Source organism: Schistocerca americana, unplaced genomic scaffold (assembly GCF_021461395.2).
Source record: "Schistocerca americana isolate TAMUIC-IGC-003095 unplaced genomic scaffold, iqSchAmer2.1 HiC_scaffold_738, whole genome shotgun sequence".
NCBI lineage: Eukaryota > Metazoa > Arthropoda > Insecta > Orthoptera > Acrididae > Schistocerca > Schistocerca americana.
The window spans coordinates 1-13,530 of NW_025726498.1; the positions used below are offsets into that span (position 1 = coordinate 1).

At 46.6% G+C, this 13,530-nt stretch overlaps 43 non-coding genes across 43 annotated transcripts; 29 read left to right on the forward strand and 14 right to left on the reverse strand.

The window, feature by feature from the left end:
- Nucleotides 1-194: 194 nt before the first annotated feature.
- On the forward strand, nucleotides 195-266 carry Trnac-gca. Its single transcript has one exon. It is a non-coding gene; the product is annotated as a tRNA-Cys (tRNA).
- A 273-nt stretch (nucleotides 267-539) lies between these two features.
- On the reverse strand, nucleotides 540-612 carry Trnaa-cgc. The gene has a single exon. It is a non-coding gene; the product is annotated as a tRNA-Ala (tRNA).
- Nucleotides 613-730: 118 nt separating this feature from the next.
- On the forward strand, nucleotides 731-802 carry Trnaw-cca. Its single transcript has one exon. It is a non-coding gene; the product is annotated as a tRNA-Trp (tRNA).
- A 319-nt stretch (nucleotides 803-1,121) lies between these two features.
- Nucleotides 1,122-1,193, forward strand: Trnac-gca. Its single transcript has one exon. It is a non-coding gene; the product is annotated as a tRNA-Cys (tRNA).
- Nucleotides 1,194-1,469: 276 nt separating this feature from the next.
- On the reverse strand, nucleotides 1,470-1,541 carry Trnaa-cgc. Its single transcript has one exon. It is a non-coding gene; the product is annotated as a tRNA-Ala (tRNA).
- A 119-nt stretch (nucleotides 1,542-1,660) lies between these two features.
- Trnaw-cca lies at nucleotides 1,661-1,732 on the forward strand. The gene has a single exon. It is a non-coding gene; the product is annotated as a tRNA-Trp (tRNA).
- Nucleotides 1,733-2,053: 321 nt separating this feature from the next.
- Nucleotides 2,054-2,126, forward strand: Trnac-gca. Its single transcript has one exon. It is a non-coding gene; the product is annotated as a tRNA-Cys (tRNA).
- A 278-nt stretch (nucleotides 2,127-2,404) lies between these two features.
- Trnaa-cgc lies at nucleotides 2,405-2,475 on the reverse strand. The gene has a single exon. It is a non-coding gene; the product is annotated as a tRNA-Ala (tRNA).
- Nucleotides 2,476-2,593: 118 nt separating this feature from the next.
- Trnaw-cca lies at nucleotides 2,594-2,665 on the forward strand. The gene has a single exon. It is a non-coding gene; the product is annotated as a tRNA-Trp (tRNA).
- A 320-nt stretch (nucleotides 2,666-2,985) lies between these two features.
- Trnac-gca lies at nucleotides 2,986-3,057 on the forward strand. The gene has a single exon. It is a non-coding gene; the product is annotated as a tRNA-Cys (tRNA).
- A 276-nt stretch (nucleotides 3,058-3,333) lies between these two features.
- Trnaa-cgc lies at nucleotides 3,334-3,406 on the reverse strand. The gene has a single exon. It is a non-coding gene; the product is annotated as a tRNA-Ala (tRNA).
- Nucleotides 3,407-3,523: 117 nt separating this feature from the next.
- Trnaw-cca lies at nucleotides 3,524-3,595 on the forward strand. Its single transcript has one exon. It is a non-coding gene; the product is annotated as a tRNA-Trp (tRNA).
- Nucleotides 3,596-3,914: 319 nt separating this feature from the next.
- On the forward strand, nucleotides 3,915-3,986 carry Trnac-gca. Its single transcript has one exon. It is a non-coding gene; the product is annotated as a tRNA-Cys (tRNA).
- A 275-nt stretch (nucleotides 3,987-4,261) lies between these two features.
- On the reverse strand, nucleotides 4,262-4,333 carry Trnaa-cgc. The gene has a single exon. It is a non-coding gene; the product is annotated as a tRNA-Ala (tRNA).
- Nucleotides 4,334-4,452: 119 nt separating this feature from the next.
- Nucleotides 4,453-4,524, forward strand: Trnaw-cca. The gene has a single exon. It is a non-coding gene; the product is annotated as a tRNA-Trp (tRNA).
- A 319-nt stretch (nucleotides 4,525-4,843) lies between these two features.
- Trnac-gca lies at nucleotides 4,844-4,915 on the forward strand. The gene has a single exon. It is a non-coding gene; the product is annotated as a tRNA-Cys (tRNA).
- Nucleotides 4,916-5,191: 276 nt separating this feature from the next.
- Nucleotides 5,192-5,263, reverse strand: Trnaa-cgc. The gene has a single exon. It is a non-coding gene; the product is annotated as a tRNA-Ala (tRNA).
- A 119-nt stretch (nucleotides 5,264-5,382) lies between these two features.
- Trnaw-cca lies at nucleotides 5,383-5,455 on the forward strand. Its single transcript has one exon. It is a non-coding gene; the product is annotated as a tRNA-Trp (tRNA).
- A 320-nt stretch (nucleotides 5,456-5,775) lies between these two features.
- On the forward strand, nucleotides 5,776-5,847 carry Trnac-gca. Its single transcript has one exon. It is a non-coding gene; the product is annotated as a tRNA-Cys (tRNA).
- A 275-nt stretch (nucleotides 5,848-6,122) lies between these two features.
- Nucleotides 6,123-6,194, reverse strand: Trnaa-cgc. The gene has a single exon. It is a non-coding gene; the product is annotated as a tRNA-Ala (tRNA).
- A 118-nt stretch (nucleotides 6,195-6,312) lies between these two features.
- Trnaw-cca lies at nucleotides 6,313-6,384 on the forward strand. The gene has a single exon. It is a non-coding gene; the product is annotated as a tRNA-Trp (tRNA).
- Nucleotides 6,385-6,703: 319 nt separating this feature from the next.
- Nucleotides 6,704-6,775, forward strand: Trnac-gca. Its single transcript has one exon. It is a non-coding gene; the product is annotated as a tRNA-Cys (tRNA).
- A 277-nt stretch (nucleotides 6,776-7,052) lies between these two features.
- Nucleotides 7,053-7,124, reverse strand: Trnaa-cgc. Its single transcript has one exon. It is a non-coding gene; the product is annotated as a tRNA-Ala (tRNA).
- A 118-nt stretch (nucleotides 7,125-7,242) lies between these two features.
- On the forward strand, nucleotides 7,243-7,314 carry Trnaw-cca. The gene has a single exon. It is a non-coding gene; the product is annotated as a tRNA-Trp (tRNA).
- Nucleotides 7,315-7,632: 318 nt separating this feature from the next.
- Trnac-gca lies at nucleotides 7,633-7,704 on the forward strand. Its single transcript has one exon. It is a non-coding gene; the product is annotated as a tRNA-Cys (tRNA).
- Nucleotides 7,705-7,978: 274 nt separating this feature from the next.
- On the reverse strand, nucleotides 7,979-8,050 carry Trnaa-cgc. Its single transcript has one exon. It is a non-coding gene; the product is annotated as a tRNA-Ala (tRNA).
- Nucleotides 8,051-8,168: 118 nt separating this feature from the next.
- On the forward strand, nucleotides 8,169-8,240 carry Trnaw-cca. The gene has a single exon. It is a non-coding gene; the product is annotated as a tRNA-Trp (tRNA).
- Nucleotides 8,241-8,558: 318 nt separating this feature from the next.
- On the forward strand, nucleotides 8,559-8,630 carry Trnac-gca. Its single transcript has one exon. It is a non-coding gene; the product is annotated as a tRNA-Cys (tRNA).
- A 275-nt stretch (nucleotides 8,631-8,905) lies between these two features.
- Nucleotides 8,906-8,977, reverse strand: Trnaa-cgc. Its single transcript has one exon. It is a non-coding gene; the product is annotated as a tRNA-Ala (tRNA).
- Nucleotides 8,978-9,095: 118 nt separating this feature from the next.
- Trnaw-cca lies at nucleotides 9,096-9,167 on the forward strand. Its single transcript has one exon. It is a non-coding gene; the product is annotated as a tRNA-Trp (tRNA).
- A 318-nt stretch (nucleotides 9,168-9,485) lies between these two features.
- Trnac-gca lies at nucleotides 9,486-9,557 on the forward strand. The gene has a single exon. It is a non-coding gene; the product is annotated as a tRNA-Cys (tRNA).
- A 275-nt stretch (nucleotides 9,558-9,832) lies between these two features.
- Nucleotides 9,833-9,904, reverse strand: Trnaa-cgc. Its single transcript has one exon. It is a non-coding gene; the product is annotated as a tRNA-Ala (tRNA).
- Nucleotides 9,905-10,022: 118 nt separating this feature from the next.
- Nucleotides 10,023-10,094, forward strand: Trnaw-cca. The gene has a single exon. It is a non-coding gene; the product is annotated as a tRNA-Trp (tRNA).
- Nucleotides 10,095-10,412: 318 nt separating this feature from the next.
- Nucleotides 10,413-10,484, forward strand: Trnac-gca. Its single transcript has one exon. It is a non-coding gene; the product is annotated as a tRNA-Cys (tRNA).
- A 275-nt stretch (nucleotides 10,485-10,759) lies between these two features.
- Trnaa-cgc lies at nucleotides 10,760-10,831 on the reverse strand. The gene has a single exon. It is a non-coding gene; the product is annotated as a tRNA-Ala (tRNA).
- Nucleotides 10,832-10,949: 118 nt separating this feature from the next.
- Trnaw-cca lies at nucleotides 10,950-11,021 on the forward strand. The gene has a single exon. It is a non-coding gene; the product is annotated as a tRNA-Trp (tRNA).
- Nucleotides 11,022-11,339: 318 nt separating this feature from the next.
- Nucleotides 11,340-11,411, forward strand: Trnac-gca. Its single transcript has one exon. It is a non-coding gene; the product is annotated as a tRNA-Cys (tRNA).
- A 275-nt stretch (nucleotides 11,412-11,686) lies between these two features.
- On the reverse strand, nucleotides 11,687-11,758 carry Trnaa-cgc. Its single transcript has one exon. It is a non-coding gene; the product is annotated as a tRNA-Ala (tRNA).
- A 118-nt stretch (nucleotides 11,759-11,876) lies between these two features.
- Trnaw-cca lies at nucleotides 11,877-11,948 on the forward strand. The gene has a single exon. It is a non-coding gene; the product is annotated as a tRNA-Trp (tRNA).
- Nucleotides 11,949-12,266: 318 nt separating this feature from the next.
- On the forward strand, nucleotides 12,267-12,338 carry Trnac-gca. The gene has a single exon. It is a non-coding gene; the product is annotated as a tRNA-Cys (tRNA).
- Nucleotides 12,339-12,613: 275 nt separating this feature from the next.
- On the reverse strand, nucleotides 12,614-12,685 carry Trnaa-cgc. The gene has a single exon. It is a non-coding gene; the product is annotated as a tRNA-Ala (tRNA).
- Nucleotides 12,686-12,803: 118 nt separating this feature from the next.
- Trnaw-cca lies at nucleotides 12,804-12,875 on the forward strand. Its single transcript has one exon. It is a non-coding gene; the product is annotated as a tRNA-Trp (tRNA).
- A 318-nt stretch (nucleotides 12,876-13,193) lies between these two features.
- Trnac-gca lies at nucleotides 13,194-13,265 on the forward strand. Its single transcript has one exon. It is a non-coding gene; the product is annotated as a tRNA-Cys (tRNA).
- The last annotated feature ends 265 nt before the right edge of the window (nucleotides 13,266-13,530 follow it).

Here is a 13,530-nt window from a genome sequence, read left to right on the forward strand (position 1 = left end):
ATTAAGGTGAAGGCCGCCGACTCGCACGTTCTCCAGGCGCGAAGTGTCTAGTATTTTTGATATTTATATCGTTTTAACGCTAATATATAACTGAGAGATAATGATTACGCAATATTTTGCTCGATTAGACGTCTTTAGCCAGGCAGAGTATAATACTTTTCCTTAAGTTTATGGGGAACAGAAAGATCGTGAAAGGGGGTATAGCTCAGTCGTAGAGCATTCGACTGCAGATCGAGAGTTCCCCGGTTCAATCCCGGGTGCCCCTTCATTTTTCAGTATCTCGAAAAACAAATGACGATTGTCGCGGTGAGTTGCAAATGCATGTTTGAGATGCACCCTGCACGCCATACCGAAGGCTTTGGAGCAACATTTCAATGGGGGGGATCGCAGCCCAGAGTCTTGCAGGTCATCGTCCTCCCGCCATGAGGTCGAACTGTACGAAATCCACTTGCTTGGCGGAAGAATCTTGTACACTGAATTTTGTAGAATATGGTGATAGGCAAAAGTTTTCTTGTACCGCTGCACGGAGAAACAAAAATTGGAGGAGCTGGGATTTGAACCCAGGACTTTCTGCATGCGAAGCAGGACACTCTACCACTGAGTTACACCCCCGCCAGAGCAAGTACATCTGGGACGAGTGCCTCGTGGATCCTACTGTCATTATTTCTTAGGTTTGAACGGTACAGTAAGTGTTGGAGGAACCTATTCATGACAAGACCTAAGCAGCGTCGACTCCGTGGCGCAACGGTAGCGCGTCTGACTCCAGATCAGAAGGTTGCGTGTTCAAATCACGTCGGGGTCACAATGAAATTTTCGTTTACGGAAGCCATAGGCGAGTATGTCAGTTTTAATCAGATACCAAACGATTACGGAGAACGGACGAACAGAACTTGCTTGAAAAAAGCTACTAGTGCAATTTCGCGTTCTGACATTAAGGTGAAGGCGCCGACTCGCACGTTCTCCAGGCGCGAAGTGGTCTAGTATTTTTGATATTTATATCGTTTAACGCTAATATATAACTGAGAGATAATGATTACGCAATATTTTGCTCGATTAGACGTCTTTAGCCAGGCAGAGTATAATACTTTTCCTTAAGTTATGGGACAGAAAAGATCGTGAAAGGGGGTATAGCTCAGTCGTAGAGCATTCGACTGCAGATCGAGAGGTCCCCGGTTCAATCCCGGGTGCCCCCTTCATTTTTCAGTATCTCGAAAAAACAAATGACGATTGTCGCGGTGAGTTGCAAATGCATGTTTGAGATGCACCCTGCACGCCATACCGAAGGCTTTGGAGCAACATTTCAATGGGGGGGATCGCAGCCCAGAGTCTTGCAGGTCATCGTCCTCCCGCCATGAGGTCGAACTGTACGAAATCCCACTTGCTTGGCGGAAGAATCTTGTACACTGAATTTTGTAGAATATGGTGATAGGCAAAAGTTTTCTTGTACCGCTGCACGGAGAAACAAAAATTGGAGGAGCTGGGATTTGAACCCAGGACTTTCTGCATGCGAAGCAGACACTCTACCACTGAGTTACACCCCCGCCAGAGCAAGTACATCTGGGGACGAGTGCCTCGTGGATCCTACTGTCATTATTTCTTAGGTTTGAACGGTACAGTAAGTGTTGGAGGAACCTATTCATGACAAGACCTAAGCAGCGTCGACTCCGTGGCGCAACGGTAGCGCGTCTGACTCCAGATCAGAAGGTTGCGTGTTCAAATCACGTCGGGGTCACAATGAAATTTTCGTTTACGGAAGCCATAGGCGAGTATGTCAGTTTAATCAGATACCAAACGATTACGGAGAACGGACGAACAGAACTTGCTTGAAAAAAGCTTACTAGTGCAATTTTCGCGTTCTGACATTAAGGTGAAGGCGCCGACTCGCACGTTCTCCAGGCGCGCGAAGTGTCTAGTATTTTTGATATTTATATCGTTTAACGCTAATATATAACTGAGAGATAATGATTACGCAATATTTTGCTCGATTAGACGTCTTTAGCCAGGCAGAGTATAATACTTTTCCTTAAGTTATGGGAACAGAAAGATCGTGAAAGGGGGTATAGCTCAGTCGTAGAGCATTCGACTGCAGATCGAGAGGTCCCCGGTTCAATCCCGGGGTGCCCCCTTCATTTTTCAGTATCTCGAAAAAAACAAATGACGATTGTCGCGGTGAGTTGCAAATGCATGTTTGAGATGCACCCTGCACGCCATACCGAAGGCTTTGGAGCAACATTTCAATGGGGGGGATCGCAGCCCAGAGTCTTGCAGGTCATCGTCCTCCCGCCATGAGGTCGAACTGTACGAAATCCACTTGCTTGGCGGAAGAATCTTGTACACTGAATTTTGTAGAATATGGGTGATAGGCAAAAGTTTTCTTGTACCGCTGCACGGAGAAACAAAAAATTGGAGGAGCTGGGATTGAACCCAGGACTTTCTGCATGCGAAGCAGACACTCTACCACTGAGTTACACCCCCGCCAGAGCAAGTACATCTGGGACGAGTGCCTCGTGGATCCTACTGTCATTATTTCTTAGGTTTGAACGGTACAGTAAGTGTTGGAGGAACCTATTCATGACAAGACCTAAGCAGCGTCGACTCCGTGGCGCAACGGTAGCGCGTCTGACTCCAGATCAGAAGGTTGCGTGTTCAAATCACGTCGGGGTCACAATGAAATTTTCGTTTACGGAAGCCATAGGCGAGTATGTCAGTTTAATCAGATACCAAACGATTACGGAGAACGGAACGAACAGAACTTGCTTGAAAAAAGCTACTAGTGCAATTTTCGCGTTCTGACATTAAGGTGAAGGCGCCGACTCGCACGTTTCTCCAGGCGCGAAGTGTCTAGTATTTTTGATATTTATATCGTTTAACGCTAATATATAACTGAGAGATAATGATTACGCAATATTTTGCTCGATTAGACGTCTTTAGCCAGGCAGAGTATAATACTTTTCCTTAAGTTATGGGAACAGAAAGATCGTGAAAGGGGGTATAGCTCAGTCGTAGAGCATTCGACTGCAGATCGAGAGGTCCCCGGTTCAATCCCGGGTGCCCCCTTCATTTTTCAGTATCTCGAAAAAACAAATGACGATTGTCGCGGTGAGTTGCAAATGCATGTTTGAGATGCACCCTGCACGCCATACCGAAGGCTTTGGAGCAACATTTCAATGGGGGGGGATCGCAGCCCAGAGTCTTGCAGGTCATCGTCCTCCCGCCATGAGGTCGAACTGTACGAAATCCACTTGCTTGGCGGAAGAATCTTGTACACTGAATTTTGTAGAATATGGTGATAGGCAAAAGTTTTCTTGTACCGCTGCACGGAGAAACAAAAATTGGAGGAGCTGGGATTTGAACCCAGGACTTTCCTGCATGCGAAGCAGACACTCTACCACTGAGTTACACCCCCGCCAGAGCAAGTACATCTGGGACGAGTGCCTCGTGGATCCTACTGTCATTATTTCTTAGGTTTGAACGGTACAGTAAGTGTTGGAGGAACCTATTCATGACAGACCTAAGCAGCGTCGACTCCGTGGCGCAACGGTAGCGCGTCTGACTCCAGATCAGAAGGTTGCGTGTTCAAATCACGTCGGGGTCACAATGAAATTTTCGTTTACGGAAGCCATAGGCGAGTATGTCAGTTTAATCAGATACCAAACGATTACGGAGAACGGACGAACAGAACTTGCTTGAAAAAAGCTACTAGTGCAATTTTTCGCGTTCTGACATTAAGGTGAAGGCGCCGACTCGCACGTTCTCCAGGCGCGAAGTGTCTAGTATTTTTGATATTTATATCGTTTAACGCTAATATATAACTGAGAGATAATGATTACGCAATATTTTGCTCGATTAGACGTCTTTAGCCAGGCAGAGTATAATACTTTTCCTTAAGTTATGGGAACAGAAAGATCGTGAAAGGGGGTATAGCTCAGTCGTAGAGCATTCGACTGCAGATCGAGAGGTCCCCGGTTCAATCCCGGGTGCCCCCTTCATTTTTCAGTATCTCGAAAAAACAAATGACGATTGTCGCGGTGAGTTGCAAATGCATGTTTGAGATGCACCCTGCACGCCATACCGAAGGCTTTGGAGCAACATTTCAATGGGGGGGATCGCAGCCCAGAGTCTTGCAGGTCATCGTCCTCCCGCCATGAGGTCGAACTGTACGAAATCCACTTGCTTGGCGGAAGAATCTTGTACACTGAATTTTGTAGAATATGGTGATAGGCAAAAGTTTTCTTGTACCGCTGCACGGAGAAACAAAAATTGGAGGAGCTGGGATTTGAACCCAGGACTTTCTGCATGCGAAGCAGACACTCTACCACTGAGTTACACCCCCGCCAGAGCAAGTACATCTGGGACGAGTGCCTCGTGGATCCTACTGTCCATTATTTCTTAGGTTTGAACGGTACAGTAAGTGTTGGAGGAACCTATTCATGACAAGACCTAAGCAGCGTCGACTCCGTGGCGCAACGGTAGCGCGTCTGACTCCAGATCAGAAGGTTGCGTGTTCAAATCACGTCGGGGTCACAATGAAATTTTCGTTTACGGAAGCCATAGGCGAGTATGTCAGTTTAATCAGATACCAAACGATTACGGAGAACGGACGAACAGAACCTTGCTTGAAAAAAGCTACTAGTGCAATTTTCGCGTTCTGACATTAAGGTGAAGGCGCCGACTCGCACGTTCTCCAGGCGCGAAGTGTCTAGTATTTTTGATATTTATATCGTTTAACGCTAATATATAACTGAGAGATAATGATTACGCAATATTTTGCTCGATTAGACGTCTTTAGCCAGGCAGAGTATAATACTTTTCCTTAAGTTATGGGAACAGAAAGATCGTGAAAGGGGGTATAGCTCAGTCGTAGAGCATTCGACTGCAGATCGAGAGGTCCCCGGTTCAATCCCGGGTGCCCCTTCATTTTTCAGTATCTCGAAAAAACAAATGACGATTGTCGCGGTGAGTTGCAAATGCATGTTTGAGATGCACCCTGCACGCCATACCGAAGGCTTTTGGAGCAACATTTCAATGGGGGGGGATCGCAGCCCAGAGTCTTGCAGGTCATCGTCCTCCCGCCATGAGGTCGAACTGTACGAAATCCACTTGCTTGGCGGAAGAATCTTGTACACTGAATTTTGTAGAATATGGTGATAGGCAAAAGTTTTCTTGTACCGCTGCACGGAGAAACAAAAATTGGAGGAGATGGGATTTGAACCCAGGACTTTCTGCATGCGAAGCAGACACTCTACCACTGAGTTACACCCCCGCCAGAGCAAGTACATCTGGGGACGAGTGCCTCGTGGATCCTACTGTCATTATTTCTTAGGTTTGAACGGTACAGTAAGTGTTGGAGGAACCTATTCATGACAAGACCTAAGCAGCGTCGACTCCGTGGCGCAACGGTTAGCGCGTCTGACTCCAGATCAGAAGGTTGCGTGTTCAAATCACGTCGGGGTCACAATGAAATTTTCGTTTACGGAAGCCATAGGCGAGTATGTCAGTTTAATCAGATACCAAACGATTACGGAGAACGGACGAACAGAACTTGCTTGAAAAAAGCTACTAGTGCAATTTTCGCGTTCTGACATTAAGGTGAAGGCGCCGACTCGCACGTTCTCCAGGCGCGAAGTGTCTAGTATTTTTGATATTTATATCGTTTAACGCTAATATATAACTGAGAGATAATGATTACGCAATATTTTGCTCGATTAGGACGTCTTTAGCCAGGCAGAGTATAATACTTTTCCTTAAGTTATGGGAACAGAAAGATCGTGAAAGGGGGGTATAGCTCAGTCGTAGAGCATTCGACTGCAGATCGAGAGGTCCCCGGGTTCAATCCGGGTGCCCCCTTCATTTTTTCAGTATCTCGAAAAAACAAATGACGATTGTCGCGGTGAGTTGCAAATGCATGTTTGAGATGCACCCTGCACGCCATACCGAAGGCTTTGGAGCAACATTTCAATGGGGGGGATCGCAGCCCAGAGTCTTGCAGGTCATCGTCCTCCCGCCATGAGGTCGAACTGTACGAAATCCACTTGCTTGGCGGAAGAATCTTGTACACTGAATTTTGTAGAATATGGTGATAGCAAAAGTTTTCTTGTACCGCTGCACGGAGAAACAAAAATTGGAGGAGCTGGGATTTGAACCCAGGACTTTCTGCATGCGAAGCAGACACTCTACCACTGAGTTACACCCCCGCCAGAGCAAGTACATCTGGGACGAGTGCCTCGTGGATCCTACTGTCATTATTTCTTAGGTTTGAACGGTACAGTAAGTGTTGGAGGAACCTATTCATGACAAGACCTAAGCAGCGTCGACTCCGTGGCGCAACGGTAGCGCGTCTGACTCCAGATCAGAAGGTTGCGTGTTCAAATCACGTCGGGGTCACAATGAAATTTTCGTTTACGGAAGCCATAGGCGAGTATGTCAGTTTAATCAGATACCAAACGATTACGGAGAACGGACGAACAGAACTTGCTTGAAAAAAGCTACTAGTGCAATTTTCGCGTTCTGACATTAAGGTGAAGGCGCCGACTCGCACGTTCTCCAGGCGCGAAGTGTCTAGTATTTTTGATATTTATATCGTTTAACGCTAATATATAACTGAGAGATAATGATTACGCAATATTTTGCTCGATTAGACGTCTTTAGCCAGGCAGAGTATAATACTTTTTCCTTAAGTTATGGGAACAGAAAGATCGTGAAAGGGGGTATAGCTCAGTCGTAGAGCATTCGACTGCAGATCGAGAGGTCCCCGGTTCAATCCCGGGTGCCCCCCTTCATTTTTCAGTATCTCGAAAAAACAAATGACGATTGTCGCGGTGAGTTGCAAATGCATGTTTGAGATGCACCCTGCACGCCATACCGAAGGCTTTGGAGCAACATTTCAATGGGGGGGATCGCAGCCCAGAGTCTTGCAGGTCATCGTCCCTCCCGCCATGAGGTCGAACTGTACGAAATCCACTTGCTTGGCGGAAGAATCTTGTACACTGAATTTTGTAGAATATGGTGATAGGCAAAAGTTTTCTTGTACCGCTGCACGGAGAAACAAAAATTGGAGGAGCTGGGATTTGAACCCAGGACTTTCTGCATGCGAAGCAGACACTCTACCACTGAGTTACACCCCCGCCAGAGCAAGTACATCTGGGACGAGTGCCTCGTGGATCCTACTGTCATTATTTCTTAGGTTTGAACGGTACAGTAAGTGTTGGAGGAACCTATTCATGACAAGACCTAAGCAGCGTCGACTCCGTGGCGCAACGGTAGCGCGTCTGACTCCAGATCAGAAGGTTGCGTGTTCAAATCACGTCGGGGTCACAATGAAATTTTCGTTTACGGAAGCCATAGGCGAGTATGTCAGTTTAATCAGATACCAAACGATTACGGAGAACGGACGAACAGAACTTGCTTGAAAAAAGCTACTAGTGCAATTTTCGCGTTCTGACATTAAGGTGAAGGCGCCGACTCGCACGTTCTCCAGGCGCGAAGTGTCTAGTATTTTTGATATTTATATCGTTTAACGCTAATATATAACTGAGAGATAATGATTACGCAATATTTTGCTCGATTAGACGTCTTTAGCCAGGCAGAGTATAATACTTTTCCTTAAGTTATGGGAACAGAAAGATCGTGAAAGGGGGTATAGCTCAGTCGTAGAGCATTCGACTGCAGATCGAGAGGTCCCCGGTTCAATCCCGGGTGCCCCCTTCATTTTTCAGTATCTCGAAAAAACAAATGACGATTGTCGCGGTGAGTTGCAAATGCATGTTTGAGATGCACCCTGCACGCCATACCGAAGGCTTTGGAGCAACATTTCAATGGGGGGGATCGCAGCCCAGAGTCTTGCAGGTCATCGTCCTCCCGCCATGAGTCGAACTGTACGAAATCCACTTGCTTGGCGGAAGAATCTTGTACACTGAATTTTGTAGAATATGGTGATAGGCAAAAGTTTTCTTGTACCGCTGCACGGAGAAACAAAAATTGGAGGAGCTGGGATTTGAACCCAGGACTTTCTGCATGCGAAGCAGACACTCTACCACTGAGTTACACCCCCGCCAGAGCAAGTACATCTGGGACGAGTGCCTCGTGGATCCTACTGTCATTATTTCTTAGGTTTGAACGGTACAGTAAGTGTTGGAGGAACCTATTCATGACAAGACCTAAGCAGCGTCGACTCCGTGGCGCAACGGTAGCGCGTCTGACTCCAGATCAGAAGGTTGCGTGTTCAAATCACGTCGGGGTCACAATGAAATTTTCGTTTACGGAAGCCATAGGCGAGTATGTCAGTTTAATCAGATACCAAACGATTACGGAGAACGGACGAACAGAACTTGCTTGAAAAAAGCTACTAGTGCAATTTTCGCGTTCTGACATTAAGGTGAAGGCGCCGACTCGCACGTTCTCCAGGCGCGAAGTGTCTAGTATTTTTGATATTTATATCGTTTAACGCTAATATATAACTGAGAGATAATGATTACGCAATATTTTGCTCGATTAGACGTCTTTAGCCAGGCAGAGTATAATACTTTTCCTTAAGTTATGGGAACAGAAAGATCGTGAAAGGGGGTATAGCTCAGTCGTAGAGCATTCGACTGCAGATCGAGAGGTCCCCGGTTCAATCCCGGGTGCCCCCTTCATTTTTCAGTATCTCGAAAAAACAAATGACGATTGTCGCGGTGAGTTGCAAATGCATGTTTGAGATGCACCCTGCACGCCATACCGAAGGCTTTGGAGCAACATTTCAATGGGGGGGATCGCAGCCCAGAGTCTTGCAGGTCATCGTCCTCCCGCCATGAGGTCGAACTGTACGAAATCCACTTGCTTGGCGGAAGAATCTTGTACACTGAATTTTGTAGAATATGGTGATAGGCAAAAGTTTTCTTGTACCGCTGCACGGAGAAACAAAAATTGGAGGAGCTGGGATTTGAACCCAGGACTTTCTGCATGCGAAGCAGACACTCTACCACTGAGTTACACCCCCGCCAGAGCAAGTACATCTGGGACGAGTGCCTCGTGGATCCTACTGTCATTATTTCTTAGGTTTGAACGGTACAGTAAGTGTTGGAGGAACCTATTCATGACAAGACCTAAGCAGCGTCGACTCCGTGGCGCAACGGTAGCGCGTCTGACTCCAGATCAGAAGGTTGCGTGTTCAAATCACGTCGGGGTCACAATGAAATTTTCGTTTACGGAAGCCATAGGCGAGTATGTCAGTTTAATCAGATACCAAACGATTACGGAGAACGGACGAACAGAACTTGCTTGAAAAAAGCTACTAGTGCAATTTTCGCGTTCTGACATTAAGGTGAAGGCGCCGACTCGCACGTTCTCCAGGCGCGAAGTGTCTAGTATTTTTGATATTTATATCGTTTAACGCTAATATATAACTGAGAGATAATGATTACGCAATATTTTGCTCGATTAGACGTCTTTAGCCAGGCAGAGTATAATACTTTTCCTTAAGTTATGGGAACAGAAAGATCGTGAAAGGGGGTATAGCTCAGTCGTAGAGCATTCGACTGCAGATCGAGAGGTCCCCGGTTCAATCCCGGGTGCCCCCTTCATTTTTCAGTATCTCGAAAAAACAAATGACGATTGTCGCGGTGAGTTGCAAATGCATGTTTGAGATGCACCCTGCACGCCATACCGAAGGCTTTGGAGCAACATTTCAATGGGGGGGATCGCAGCCCAGAGTCTTGCAGGTCATCGTCCTCCCGCCATGAGGTCGAACTGTACGAAATCCACTTGCTTGGCGGAAGAATCTTGTACACTGAATTTTGTAGAATATGGTGATAGGCAAAAGTTTTCTTGTACCGCTGCACGGAGAAACAAAAATTGGAGGAGCTGGGATTTGAACCCAGGACTTTCTGCATGCGAAGCAGACACTCTACCACTGAGTTACACCCCCGCCAGAGCAAGTACATCTGGGACGAGTGCCTCGTGGATCCTACTGTCATTATTTCTTAGGTTTGAACGGTACAGTAAGTGTTGGAGGAACCTATTCATGACAAGACCTAAGCAGCGTCGACTCCGTGGCGCAACGGTAGCGCGTCTGACTCCAGATCAGAAGGTTGCGTGTTCAAATCACGTCGGGGTCACAATGAAATTTTCGTTTACGGAAGCCATAGGCGAGTATGTCAGTTTAATCAGATACCAAACGATTACGGAGAACGGACGAACAGAACTTGCTTGAAAAAAGCTACTAGTGCAATTTTCGCGTTCTGACATTAAGGTGAAGGCGCCGACTCGCACGTTCTCCAGGCGCGAAGTGTCTAGTATTTTTGATATTTATATCGTTTAACGCTAATATATAACTGAGAGATAATGATTACGCAATATTTTGCTCGATTAGACGTCTTTAGCCAGGCAGAGTATAATACTTTTCCTTAAGTTATGGGAACAGAAAGATCGTGAAAGGGGGTATAGCTCAGTCGTAGAGCATTCGACTGCAGATCGAGAGGTCCCCGGTTCAATCCCGGGTGCCCCCTTCATTTTTCAGTATCTCGAAAAAACAAATGACGATTGTCGCGGTGAGTTGCAAATGCATGTTTGAGATGCACCCTGCACGCCATACCGAAGGCTTTGGAGCAACATTTCAATGGGGGGGATCGCAGCCCAGAGTCTTGCAGGTCATCGTCCTCCCGCCATGAGGTCGAACTGTACGAAATCCACTTGCTTGGCGGAAGAATCTTGTACACTGAATTTTGTAGAATATGGTGATAGGCAAAAGTTTTCTTGTACCGCTGCACGGAGAAACAAAAATTGGAGGAGCTGGGATTTGAACCCAGGACTTTCTGCATGCGAAGCAGACACTCTACCACTGAGTTACACCCCCGCCAGAGCAAGTACATCTGGGACGAGTGCCTCGTGGATCCTACTGTCATTATTTCTTAGGTTTGAACGGTACAGTAAGTGTTGGAGGAACCTATTCATGACAAGACCTAAGCAGCGTCGACTCCGTGGCGCAACGGTAGCGCGTCTGACTCCAGATCAGAAGGTTGCGTGTTCAAATCACGTCGGGGTCACAATGAAATTTTCGTTTACGGAAGCCATAGGCGAGTATGTCAGTTTAATCAGATACCAAACGATTACGGAGAACGGACGAACAGAACTTGCTTGAAAAAAGCTACTAGTGCAATTTTCGCGTTCTGACATTAAGGTGAAGGCGCCGACTCGCACGTTCTCCAGGCGCGAAGTGTCTAGTATTTTTGATATTTATATCGTTTAACGCTAATATATAACTGAGAGATAATGATTACGCAATATTTTGCTCGATTAGACGTCTTTAGCCAGGCAGAGTATAATACTTTTCCTTAAGTTATGGGAACAGAAAGATCGTGAAAGGGGGTATAGCTCAGTCGTAGAGCATTCGACTGCAGATCGAGAGGTCCCCGGTTCAATCCCGGGTGCCCCCTTCATTTTTCAGTATCTCGAAAAAACAAATGACGATTGTCGCGGTGAGTTGCAAATGCATGTTTGAGATGCACCCTGCACGCCATACCGAAGGCTTTGGAGCAACATTTCAATGGGGGGGATCGCAGCCCAGAGTCTTGCAGGTCATCGTCCTCCCGCCATGAGGTCGAACTGTACGAAATCCACTTGCTTGGCGGAAGAATCTTGTACACTGAATTTTGTAGAATATGGTGATAGGCAAAAGTTTTCTTGTACCGCTGCACGGAGAAACAAAAATTGGAGGAGCTGGGATTTGAACCCAGGACTTTCTGCATGCGAAGCAGACACTCTACCACTGAGTTACACCCCCGCCAGAGCAAGTACATCTGGGACGAGTGCCTCGTGGATCCTACTGTCATTATTTCTTAGGTTTGAACGGTACAGTAAGTGTTGGAGGAACCTATTCATGACAAGACCTAAGCAGCGTCGACTCCGTGGCGCAACGGTAGCGCGTCTGACTCCAGATCAGAAGGTTGCGTGTTCAAATCACGTCGGGGTCACAATGAAATTTTCGTTTACGGAAGCCATAGGCGAGTATGTCAGTTTAATCAGATACCAAACGATTACGGAGAACGGACGAACAGAACTTGCTTGAAAAAAGCTACTAGTGCAATTTTCGCGTTCTGACATTAAGGTGAAGGCGCCGACTCGCACGTTCTCCAGGCGCGAAGTGTCTAGTATTTTTGATATTTATATCGTTTAACGCTAATATATAACTGAGAGATAATGATTACGCAATATTTTGCTCGATTAGACGTCTTTAGCCAGGCAGAGTATAATACTTTTCCTTAAGTTATGGGAACAGAAAGATCGTGAAAGGGGGTATAGCTCAGTCGTAGAGCATTCGACTGCAGATCGAGAGGTCCCCGGTTCAATCCCGGGTGCCCCCTTCATTTTTCAGTATCTCGAAAAAACAAATGACGATTGTCGCGGTGAGTTGCAAATGCATGTTTGAGATGCACCCTGCACGCCATACCGAAGGCTTTGGAGCAACATTTCAATGGGGGGGATCGCAGCCCAGAGTCTTGCAGGTCATCGTCCTCCCGCCATGAGGTCGAACTGTACGAAATCCACTTGCTTGGCGGAAGAATCTTGTACACTGAATTTTGTAGAATATGGTGATAGGCAAAAGTTTTCTTGTACCGCTGCACGGAGAAACAAAAATTGGAGGAGCTGGGATTTGAACCCAGGACTTTCTGCATGCGAAGCAGACACTCTACCACTGAGTTACACCCCCGCCAGAGCAAGTACATCTGGGACGAGTGCCTCGTGGATCCTACTGTCATTATTTCTTAGGTTTGAACGGTACAGTAAGTGTTGGAGGAACCTATTCATGACAAGACCTAAGCAGCGTCGACTCCGTGGCGCAACGGTAGCGCGTCTGACTCCAGATCAGAAGGTTGCGTGTTCAAATCACGTCGGGGTCACAATGAAATTTTCGTTTACGGAAGCCATAGGCGAGTATGTCAGTTTAATCAGATACCAAACGATTACGGAGAACGGACGAACAGAACTTGCTTGAAAAAAGCTACTAGTGCAATTTTCGCGTTCTGACATTAAGGTGAAGGCGCCGACTCGCACGTTCTCCAGGCGCGAAGTGTCTAGTATTTTTGATATTTATATCGTTTAACGCTAATATATAACTGAGAGATAATGATTACGCAATATTTTGCTCGATTAGACGTCTTTAGCCAGGCAGAGTATAATACTTTTCCTTAAGTTATGGGAACAGAAAGATCGTGAAAGGGGGTATAGCTCAGTCGTAGAGCATTCGACTGCAGATCGAGAGGTCCCCGGTTCAATCCCGGGTGCCCCCTTCATTTTTCAGTATCTCGAAAAAACAAATGACGATTGTCGCGGTGAGTTGCAAATGCATGTTTGAGATGCACCCTGCACGCCATACCGAAGGCTTTGGAGCAACATTTCAATGGGGGGGATCGCAGCCCAGAGTCTTGCAGGTCATCGTCCTCCCGCCATGAGGTCGAACTGTACGAAATCCACTTGCTTGGCGGAAGAATCTTGTACACTGAATTTTGTAGAATATGGTGATAGGCAAAAGTTTTCTTGTACCGCTGCACGGAG